We start from the raw sequence: 11,972 nt of genomic DNA, 5'->3' as shown, positions 1-11,972 counted from the left end.
AGACAACACAGCCCTCAGGTTCATAGGGACACACAAACCTCTCCACCACGATAAGGTGATGGTTCCCCGGAGAGGCTTGTCACACCAACATTCTGTAGATGGATAACAGCTGAGACACTGAGCTGCTACATGCAGGCGACAGCCTAATGGGCAGGGCCTGCTGATCTTACCATGGTGGCAGGGGCTGTCTGTCAGGAGGACGACCCCAAACTCATGAATACACACACAAACAGTGAGGTGAAAGAATTCTGTGTTGACTTCCTTCCTGTTACATTACAGAATCACTATACATGCTAAATATGCTAAACAAAAGACAATAGAAAGTGAAAGAAATGGGATTATACACAGGGGAAAAGGAGCATAAAGAGACACTGGAAGTAGATGACAGTTGAGAAAATAAAGGTGTGAAGAAAGGGAGAGCACAGAGAAAGCTGTCATGGCAACATTCTAAAAAAGACAAAGCAACAGTTAATTACCACCTCCACCCACAGGTATGATGCATACTGAATGGTGAAGGTGACAGGACATCTGCTACAAAACCTCAGCTAGTTATCACCTGCAGGTATTTCTGGAGCGTTGTGTGCCAAGAGACTAGCCCAGTTTCATTTTTTTTATTTTTAACAGATTTGTGTCTGTGGAAAATGTGAAAGTGTGAGGGAAATACCAAGCAATTTGCTGCTCTAGCTATCAGAGATACAGCTTGATGTGACTTTTCTACAGGATTTGCAAGAGACATTTTGGAGGTTAGTTGTACTATCATCCTTTCTGTGTGTGGCTATGTTCTACAGTACATGCAAGATAAAAATGCAGTATTCCCCCTTAAGACTTTACAACTTAATAAAGTGATAAAGATGACATCCAAGCTATTTTAATGATACACAATTGCAGCACTATTTACTACCAAATGCATGTCATTATCACTCTGCTACTGAGTTGTTACTATATTGTTTCAAACCGGCAGGTGCTGTGATCCGCTTACTAAGGCTCTAGCTATTAAGTCTATTCTATCAATCACAGTTTGTTGGGAGTAACAGATCTTCATCAGACACTATTCAGACAAACTGCAGCTTCATCAAAGATGATTGAGAGCTCGGTTATCATTACAACAGCCGGGATAAAAGGGGAATTGACCTGTCTCCTTGAAGTGACCTAAAAGCTGGCAAAATGCAGACAAAGCCACTTCCAGCTGCACCAAAAAAAATAAAGTAGGTTCAGGTTTTCACTCTGCAAAATGGGCTACAGGCTCAAAGAGGAAGATTTCCACATCTCTGACAAAATCACTGGCAGACACTGCACAAAACAATCACTCTCAATAGGCGTTAAAAATAAAAGGTACAACTGCATAACACATTTACTTTGTCTCAGTGGAAAAATTACCAATTGACTCTACTTGTAAATGTTTATTGTAGGTGTGTAGTAAAGCATGCCACTGAATTATTCACTTTTGTAAAAAAATACATCAAAATATTGCTTCAAAATTTCCTGCAGGTGCTTGGAAAATCTTGCCAAACAAATGTGGGGAATTATGGATGTGCAGTATACACATGGTTACAGACACACAAGTGATACACGGTATAATCTGCCAAGTCTCATGGCAGTTTGTGAAATGGTGACGCTTTTTTATCTATTGTTTCGTGTCCAGGGACACAATTTTCTTGTTTTTTTATGTGGTGGTGAGCACAAATTTTAAACTAATGTATCTTAATGGGAAGAACATTTTGTGATAACAGCACGATTATGGTAGCGAGCAGTAATGAAAAGCCGAAAATCCATGTAAGGAGGTTGGTTGGGGTAGTGGATAGGTCAAACAACACAGGCCTTTCATCCCTAAAACCAGGGATTGTGTCCCGCGTGTGGCAGTTCTTTTCCACATTCTTCTTCTCCTTGCCATGACCGTCCTTTTGTTGTCGACTGTCTCCTGTATGTGACCGGTCCTTTCCCTGCTGTTCTTTTCCTAACCTCAACCATCCAGAGACCGTGGATCGTGTCCCGACGGCAGTTGTTGTCACCATCTACTGCATGTGGCGTTTCATTTCCCCGTTGTTGTGACCCACAGAGACCGCGGATCGTGTCCCGACGGCCGTTGTCATCCCCCAGAGCAGGCTGCTGGGTTGGCATACCGTAATACTGTTTCAAGAACAGACATAAAAAGGCCGGTCTCACACACTTGTCACATTTGTAAGTGGCTCACTCACTTCATTTTCTGAAGACAGTGATGGAGTGATGAACTGTGACACACACTTCTGAAGAAAATTGATTCTGAGATTTATATATTTATTTCACTCTCAGGCTCATTCAAAGTAAAGCTGTGGTCTGCACAGCTCTTCCCTCATTGTACCAGGCCTTTGCAAGACAACTGTTGCACTGCATTATTTTTTATGATATGTTACCTTGTAAGTAATGTCATGGTGGTCAGTACGAGAGAATGCATCATCAGTGCTGACTTAGAACACCCTGCGTTAACTTTTTTTTCTCCCAGTACCAATGTGGTAGCTGATATTGCTGTTTTTAATGAACAAGGTCAAAAACATAGTTAATCGTGACACTACCCATTGCTTCAGTTGGTTAAGCAGACATGTTTCTTATTTTTGGGGTTTTATCAGCTCACAATGTAAATGGGCTGTTCTTACATGGCGCTTTTCTGGTCTTAACGACTATTCAATGTGTTTCCATAGTACAGGAACCATTCACCATTCACACATATTCATACACTGTGGCCGAGGCTGTCGTACAAGGTGCCACATGCTCATCAGATAAACACTCACACACATTTACCCTCCCAAATCTCATTTGATGATTGTGTTGTTTTTTGGTGATGAGGATGGTGACAGTGATGATGATGACGATGGGGATGGTGGTCGTTTATGACGATATTTTGATTTAGTCTATTTTGACATTGACACCGTTGGCTGCGTTCTCTTTCACATACGGGTTTTAAATTGCACTTTACCTATGTTGTACTAATCTAATCCATCTTTTTATTTAAATTGGAGATGCTGTTTTTATAATATTGTACCAAAAGTCATTACTAGTATATTATTGTACAAACTACTGCATGAAAATCTAGGATGGGAAGGTTAACCTGGTGATCACCGTTGTTTGCCCAAAGTGTGCAACATTCAGTGTCTATTCTCACACTCATTTGTGCTCACTAGGAGTGAATGTCATTTCTAACAAGGTGAACAATGAAATGCGAGGCTACTGTTACTAATGGATGTCCATTGAGAAAACAACACCAGATTGCACCCATTTAACAAATCTGACTACCTCTCCCCTACAACCATTTCTCTTAAAGGTTGTCTAGTTCAGAGCTGTGTAGAGGAAGGATAAAAGAAGAATCCACAACATAGCCCTCATTTGGGGAAACAATATCTTCTAAGCAAAGAAACTGAGCTTCAGCTACCGACAACAGTTAACACTCTGGGGATGAGAAATCCGGGAAAGAGTAGACTGTATCGACGCCTTTGCTTGTTATCTGATTCTTACCGCTGCTATTATTATTATCAAACAAACCCGTTACAAACAACCTGTTTCTAGAGCATCTGGGTTTTGGTCAGAAGAAAAGATATCAGTGGTCAGTGACAGATTTGCTTTGGGATGATGATATCACTGCTGTTTTTGAAATACACATAAAATACCCTGACCTCTTCTCACCTAATAAAGGCACATAAATCCATGCATCTGTGAACACATGGCTTTTGAATGCATAAGAACCCGAACGCAAGCGGTTTCCTCCCAGCAGATGGAGCGATATGTCTGGATGTTCACACTTACAATAGGTGATGATCTAACTAGCAGCTAAGTGGTGGCACTTCATAACCTCTCCGGTTTAAGACAGTTAAGCATTTGTTGTGTACAGGCAGAGTCCAGGGAAAACAGCTCTTCTTAGAATCACAGAGGAAGTCTCCCCAGATGGCTGTACTTCAGTAGTTACTCTTTAGATACTGATGCAGTTTCCTCATATTTTAATATTTAAAAACTAGATCTAAATGTGAGGACAAAAAGTAGATGTCCATGTCTGCATGTAAGTTTGAATCAACACTCTTTAAATCTCCTAAGCAACAAAACTCAAAGAACAAATTCGTCACTCCCTTTTTTCAGGTGGTATAACTTCGAGCTGCAAGTTGTTCCTCAGAGACTAAAGATCCTTTCAAACTGTTACACTGCACTAAAAAACAGGCCTTGTAGGACATTCTCTGATCTCATCATCACGATCAGCTGGAAATATTTCTTACTTTATTCTCTATTAACACAACATGGAATTAACCAAAATTAGTGTTTGAATAAATACTCAGACTTCTGCAAAGTTACAACTAAGGCTGTCACGATTATGAATTTTAGTTGGGGATCAATTGTCATTCAAATTTTTGCAAAAATAAGCATGGAGACAATTACCTAGTCTGTTAAATGTGTGTTAACAATCTTATGAAATACTTTGTATATGATTTTTGATATTGGGTCTCAACTGATATAAAATGTATCGACATTGAAATTCTTAAGCTCTTATCCTCGTACTTTTCCCATTGACGATAATTTCTCCTTAAAAACATTCTACTGAATGCGGCGGTGAGCTCACACACAGACACACACACACACACACACACACACACACACACACACATACACACTGATACTACCTTCTGTTTCCTGATAGCTAGCGTTTAACTCAGACTAATTAATTGGGTAGTATGAGTGGCAATTTTTGGCAGCCAGCCTTCCAAAAGAAAACACACTGAAATATGTTAACCGATCATTAACCGTTGACTGACAAGAAGGAAACAGAGTCTCAGTTCATCCGTCCATGAGACTCTAACATACTTGAAAATTTGTTGGTGTTTTGTGCATTTTCGGACACATGCAGCCACTTTCCTGAAACCGCTTGTGGGACTGACACAAGTCCATAGCAGCCCCCGATGTGTGTGTTAGAGTCTGTCTCCATTGCATGGTGCTAAAACAGTCTCATAAGCATTTGCAACTTGTAAAACACAATGCACAAATGAATGCAAATCCATATCTATGTCTGTGCATCAAATTTCTAACTCATATTTCATCATTTGTAGATTAACTTAGTATTTCTCAATGTAAACATATTTTAAGACTCCTGTTTGTATAGGTACTTTAGAGACCGTTTCTCCACACCGTCACAAACAATTTGTGTCTCAAGTGATATTCCCAGCGCTCTCCAGTACATGCCTTGTAATGTAAAACTCATGGATGCCAACCACTGTAAAACTACATGAAGCAACCATTGTTAATTCAATTCAATTTAATTTACAGTATCAAATCATAACAAGATTTGTCTCAAAACACAGATAGAGTAGGTCTAGATCACACCCCATAATTTACGGATGAAGTCATTTAAGGTTGTCAGCTGTGTGTCTGCCTGGTATACTGTACACTTAAAAACTGGTTAAAAGTTAGGACTAACAACTTAATTAGCAGTTAACAAATAGATTGCATAGCCTATTTAAATGTGTATCATGAAAAAAATTAAAAAGACGCAGTGGCCATCGTCAAATTACAATTTTTTTAAATTATTGTTTATTTATCGTTATCAAGGTAAAATGTGCAAATAATTGTGCAGCTCTATAGCTGACCTATAGCTCACAATAATCTCAATTAATGAGGAAGCCCACCAAGTGGCAGTGTGATGAAGCCACTGGTAAGTCCTGACTGTGCCACTAAACACACTGTTAATTATGTTGATTGTGCTGTGCCAGATTGCCTTGCCATGGAGGTTCACAGTCACATGGTGGCAAGTGACTGACTGACTGAAGTTTTGTTTTTTCCATAAAAAGCAACACGCACACAGAACTGATTCCAGCAGTCCTTCATCCACCACAAACTTCTCATAACTTGTAAATGTGTGAGTGGAACAGATCATGGCATGAATTGTACATTCTGATGGCACTGGATGTTGAGTAGAATATGTCATGTGTGATTAAAGCAGCACGGCTCTAGTTGTATGCCTGAGGCATGTTTCAGAAAGCAGGTTTAGCAAAAACTGAGTTTATTTACCCTGAGATGAGGAAAACTCTGGGTTTTCTGTCTCAGAAAGGGAGGTTAATCAAACCTGAGAAAGGGGTAACTCAGACAGTTTCAGAAAGAAAGGTAACTGTTAGAAAAACAATTACCAAATAACGTCAAATTATCGCCGGAACCACTTTAGTCCAGTAATCACGGATCCTGTAACCCTTCCTCCCCACCAGCGGAATCTCGGCCTCTTTGACTCCCCCTCCCCGTGCACAGTCTTCAGGTTCCAAACTTGGGAGGAGGAAGGGATATTGGGATCCGACTCGAAGGACCAAGATGTTAGAAAAATGGATTACCAAAAGACGACAAGAATCACTGGAATCACTTTAATTACGTTTACTTGCGCATGGAGTCAATTACATACACAAGCAAACTCTGCCGTCTCCACTTTATACATTGAAACACCTCCCATCTCCATGGTCCCAATGCCCTAAACAGTTGCTATATTGGAACTTACGCATTTACTCTTGCAACAATTTTTTCCCACGCAAATTCTTTCTCTTTTGCAGCACCCACTGTGTTTTTTTTTAATGATCTACATTTTCAAACTTGCTCTTAGTGCACTTGAGTATTTCCGCCGACCTAGACGCTGATTTGAGTTCGTTCAACCTAATCAGAGTAGATTGAACCAACTCAAATCAGCTTCTTCTGGAACCTAAAACTCCCAAGTTTCCCATTTAAGGGTAAATCAACTCAGAAATCAGGGTTAGATTAAATACTGACTGTGGCAATATCAACCTGCAAAATTGTTGACAAAAAGCTGCACTAAAATGAGGTTAAACAAAAACTCTTTACTTTCATTTAATTTGACTAACTTTATGATTAAGATCGATTCCAAGGTTTCAACACTGATTCTTAGGATTTTCTGATTAGATGCATGTTTCTTGGTAAATTTATGCTTTTTTTTTTTACTTCTACCCAAACTTGGGAAAGCAAACAAAAGAAAAACACTGAGCTCTAAGGACACCACACAGTACCCCATCAATAGTTTTTACTAATCACTTTTCACTCTTACAAAGTCCAGAAGAGGGACACTGGAATAATATTTTTACTTTTAATACAGACTTTTAACCTAAAAAATAACTTTGTATTATCTCCTAAAAGCTTAATGTCCTTAACCTCAGAACATCTTTACACCCAACATATAGTTGGTAAATACTATCAAACCATTTCCCAGCATCAGTAGAAATAGCTACTTTAAGATGGATGTTTTTTTAGCCCATCTACTGGATTAGCCCGATGATTAGCCTATGCAGGTGGTCTATTTCTCCCTTCAATGCACTGCCAATTGCTTTTTCTTCCCTTCGCCTATGTTGACCAGCAGGATTCATCGTATGTTGTGGCCCTCTTTCAGTGTCTCTTCCCCAACCAAGCTACATGCAGCGAGGGTTATTAATGAGAAGTGTGAAGCAATGCATCACCACAGAGCCAAGATGGAGGTGTGGGTTTGTAATGGGTTGCAGCAATACTACGCTGAGCCCAGAATTAATGACAACAACAGCCTCAAACCTGGGGCACAGTATGAGGACCATAATACATGGTTTGCTTCATGAAAAATAAGGCAACAAGAAGCTGCCTCCAGTACATATGGGTCCTAAAGGACTAATACTATGTGCATCCATACGCAATGAAAAATTAAATATTATTGTAAAGATTGAGGACTGTAAGTTATTTACATTACTATAGATGGAAGTTTTATAACCCTGAGCCCAACGAAATACAATTATCATTAAGTACCCAATGATGTCCTGATTAGGTGAACAGAGTTCAGACAGCATTCACAGAGATGAAGAAATGGCAGGGGTCAGTCAGATAAACAGGAATTAGGGACACCAATAGTCAACAGAAAAAAAAGTTTATTAACGAGCACAGCATAAACAGCTAAGCAGACAACTTAGACACAGCTTATTGTAAATTTAGATCCATACTTGAGGCATCAGTTTAGCACAGGATCTGTGCATACATTTGCAGGTGTTAAGATGGATGGAGCTCCATCAACATCCTCTTATGTGCTCTGTCCTTACCCATGGTGACAATGAATCATTTCACAGTTTGCCGGGAAAGAAAATCCTCAACTGTGGATTGTGAAAGTGAAATTATACCCAGTCTGAGAAAATAAGGATTATGAAATTACCCATGATCATTCGATCATTCGAGTGCAGATGTGAGTTGTTCATGCCGTGTACAGTTAACGTGTCACACTGAAATTTGTGAAATCTATGAAACAATAAACTTTTCTCATTACAAACCGTAACAGAAGATGGAAATGATTTTAACAACGTTTTAGCTATCTATGATTGTTTGAATGCTAACGTCAGCTCAAAATGCTGTGACGCGGTAAACAAACTTCATTAAGTGGGTCCATTTTTACTGTATTGACATTACAGAAGTCTCTCGTTAGTATTTTGTAGGCTACTTGTCGCAAAGTGACGCAAGCGCAACTCACATCTGCACTCGACTCACATCGGGCTGTGATATGGCACAAACGTGTGCAGCTTCTTTTTCTCTGGTTGCAAGGCGCAATTAAAAAGAAGTAGAACAAGAACCAACTGCAATGTGTCTGCGAGCCGTGAACTGAGCGGGAGACATGATTTAGCTGTTATCCTTCAAAAAATGACAGCTCATCCAAATTTAGGATGAGCTGTCAGGACATGAAAGTATTTATTTACTAAAGTCAAAGATAAAGCTTTGTGCTTAGTTTGCGGAGAACACATTGCTGTGTTAAAGGATTGTAATTTGAATCACCACTATTATACTAAACATGCAGAGAAATACAACTTTACTGATGCAGAGCTGGTACGGACATCTGAAGCTTTGCTAGTTAAGCTGCAAAAGCAAGAAGGCATCCAGGGATGCAGCAGTCCAGACCAGCTTTGTGAGATCCCACAAAAATTGCCCAAAACTGTTAGCCATTTTCTGTAGGGGAGTTTATTAAAGAGTATTTGGTGGACTTTGGTGGTGCAAATATGCCTAGAGAAAAAAGCGACGTTTAAGAAAGTGACACAAAAAGTGACATGAAATTAATATTGAAAAGAATTGGGTTTGTATTTGTAATTCAATTGCTCACCACTTCCATATTACAATGTACGTGGGAGACTGGATAAATTAATTCACATACATCTAATTAGCTCACACAGGCTACTTAGGTGTGTAGAAGCTAGCTGCTAGTCTGGGCTGTGAACATCAGGGTCTAACCCATTTAAGGAGTCAAAACACGTGATTTTGCCTTGATTTGCATTATAACTGTTGTTCATGTTTGTGAAGAAAATAAGGATGGCCCCTCAGGACTAACAATCTATGGTACTTTCACTTTCAATTGATTGTTGGAAAACATTTTTTACGGGATGGTCTGAACTAAAATTGCACATTATACCTTTCTAGGGGTCTTAAATGTCAAATGTGACATGTGTTATGTTGTAGATACATTTGTAAAGATGTTTATAGATTTGTATAGATTTTTCTTTAAATAAAAACAAAATAGTTTGGGATTTACAACCCCTTGTCCTATTTTCACTACATGGGAGAAATACTCCCAGCCCGTTACATTTTAAATGAACTACTTACTCATTTTTCTTAAGTAATTTTTCAGATAGGTATTTTTACTTGTACTTGAGTAATATTTCATCAAAGTATTGGTACTTTTACTTGCGTACAATATTTTAATACTTTTACCACCTCTGCCTGTACGTACATGTTTCATTCAGTAAATTCTAATTCAATTTAGACTTAGGGGGTTGGGAGATGTATGGAATGAAACTGAGAAGGTAGACTATCTCACTCCAATTGGTAAAATGGTAATGTATGATAAGAAATAATTATGCATTTGGTAACAAAAATTAAAAACAGAAATCTGCCTATATACTGTATATTATTATATTTTTAATGTAACCATCTGGCTAGTTGTTACTAAGCATGATGAGATTAAATGACTCTCTGTGGGATTGAGATTGTTACCTTTTTGGATGAATGCATGTACCTTTTTAAAGATAATTCATCACAGTTTTAGCACAAGCTTCATTATGACCTGTATACCTAATTCAGGCCAAAGGATTTTGCAGAGAATTTTGCCTACCAGGGAAACACAGCTGCAACATGTTTGCAGAGAAAAATGTAGTCCTGTGGTTGAAGGTGAAGTAAGTGAAAACAAACCCTTACTATAAGACTAAAAGTAAGGGAATTAAATGGAAATGTTATCTAAAGAGCATCATGTCATGTATCAAAGACAGGTGGCGGACCCGACTTCTACACCAAATGTAATGCAATTAAAGCTGCATCAAACACAAAAGCATCAAATCCTTGCATCCAGCTCCAATTCCACTTTGGGATGCAGGTGCCAGGAAATGCTGAGTCATGGGACCAATAACAGGTTCCGCTCCCAGAGAATCTCATTCACTAATGGTTGACCCATGTGACACTTCTACCATGAACACTTCACTCAAAGATGTCTGAAAGTTTTTTTTAAGTACAAGTCAAAGCAGTACAAAAAATAAAGAGTTTTTCAAGAGTCTGTGGTGCATAACTCCACCGTGTTGTTTGTATTTATGTTGTCGTCCATTTCCACAGTGCATGGAAGCAGAGGGCAACAAAGATACTTTGTCTGTGTGCAAGAGAGGCCGATAGTCTTTTCTCAGACAGGCCCAGCACACGATGGCAGAAACTGAAGGTCTCATCAATACAACTCTTGAAGACACTTCAACATTTCATTACAGATACATTTTACTTACATCTTGAAACTTTTGTATGTTCCTCACTCCACAACAATGTGATTTGACACTTCCACATCTATCTTTAATAAATGGTCATTGTCTTGTCGGTTTGGTGAATGAGTAACAGCAGTTTTCAGCATGTACTGTATGCATGTCTAGATTATCTCTTAACTTAAATAACTATGTTCCTGTGAGGCTGTGGATAAAAAATTTGATAATTCACGACAATTTATGAAAATTACTTAGCTAGAAGGAGAAGTCCAGTCGATTTCAACACGTTGCTCTGTTATTTGTAAATTTGGAGTGCTGTCAGTAGCAAGAAAAACGATTGGTGCTGTCTACACCGTGTTAGCACCCAACGGGCTTAAACAGGGCAAGTTTTAAACATTTTTAGCCTCTAAACATGTTCAAAATGTCAATAAAAGTGCCTGCCCATGTGCAGTGATTCCTTCCAAGGGAACACAGCAAATCTGACAGAAAAGCTCTCCTGGCTCCATCGTGGTGTCAGGTTACAGTTTGACAACCGACTAGCGTGGACTTCACCACAAAACAGGAGATAAACAGAGGACTTCATTGACTCAACTTTTATTCCTTTCTGCATGCCATTCACATTGCCTAAATGTGTGTATAAAGTTGAATAATTACTTAAAATGTGCCTACCTACTAAATATAGATAGCTTAAGTAAATTCATTGTTTCTGTAATTACGTTATAACAAAGCCTGTCCTAATCTAATCTGAAAAAAATATTGCTCTCAGGTTTGTGTTGCTCATATTCAGATCTGTGTCACATACATAATGAAAACTGGGACACCTTTGTATGTAGTGTGGACTTAGGTGTTGGTACTGCTCAGAGATGCAAAGAACAAGAGTTTAGTTTGTGATGTAGTTTTCTGCTCATATCATAAAATTATAATGCAGCACAGTACTAGAAATGTCAAAAGTTGCCCCGTTAGGCCAGCAGCTCTTCTATGTGCTGGAGCGCCTCACTCTGCATACCAGTAACCCTACAGTGCTTACTGTCACAACTACAAATAACAGCCCCAAGGGTTTTGGCAGCATAGCAAGGATTTCAATTTAATTCATACATGATGAGTTTCAGCTCAAAATCAGGCCACCACACAAGGCAATATTGTTTTACTTGTCAAGTACCTCACCATCACCCAAATTCGGGATGTAAATAATATTAAGTTAGCAAATACACTGTCCAAACAATCACTCATAACTTTGAATGA

General features: G+C 38.9%; 1 protein-coding gene and 1 long non-coding RNA gene across 2 annotated transcripts in view; both read left to right on the top strand.

The window, feature by feature from the left end:
* hbp1 (HMG-box transcription factor 1) overlaps positions 1-2,226 on the top strand; it is a 21,552-nt gene extending 19,326 nt beyond the window's left edge. Inside the window, exon 12 of the transcript XR_004657593.1 lies at positions 2,214-2,226. The gene's annotated coding sequence lies outside the window, so the exon portion shown is untranslated. The remainder of the gene's footprint in view (positions 1-2,213) is intronic.
* A 2,218-nt stretch (positions 2,227-4,444) lies between these two features.
* On the top strand, positions 4,445-11,067 carry LOC117948929. Its single transcript, XR_004657594.1, has 4 exons — positions 4,445-4,458; positions 6,170-6,173; positions 7,967-7,972; positions 10,990-11,067. It is a non-coding gene; the product is annotated as an uncharacterized LOC117948929 (long non-coding RNA).
* Positions 11,068-11,972: the final 905 nt, after the last annotated feature.

Source organism: Etheostoma cragini, chromosome 8 (assembly GCF_013103735.1).
Source record: "Etheostoma cragini isolate CJK2018 chromosome 8, CSU_Ecrag_1.0, whole genome shotgun sequence".
NCBI lineage: Eukaryota > Metazoa > Chordata > Actinopteri > Perciformes > Percidae > Etheostoma > Etheostoma cragini.
This window is presented reverse-complemented; position numbering and strand designations above follow the sequence as displayed.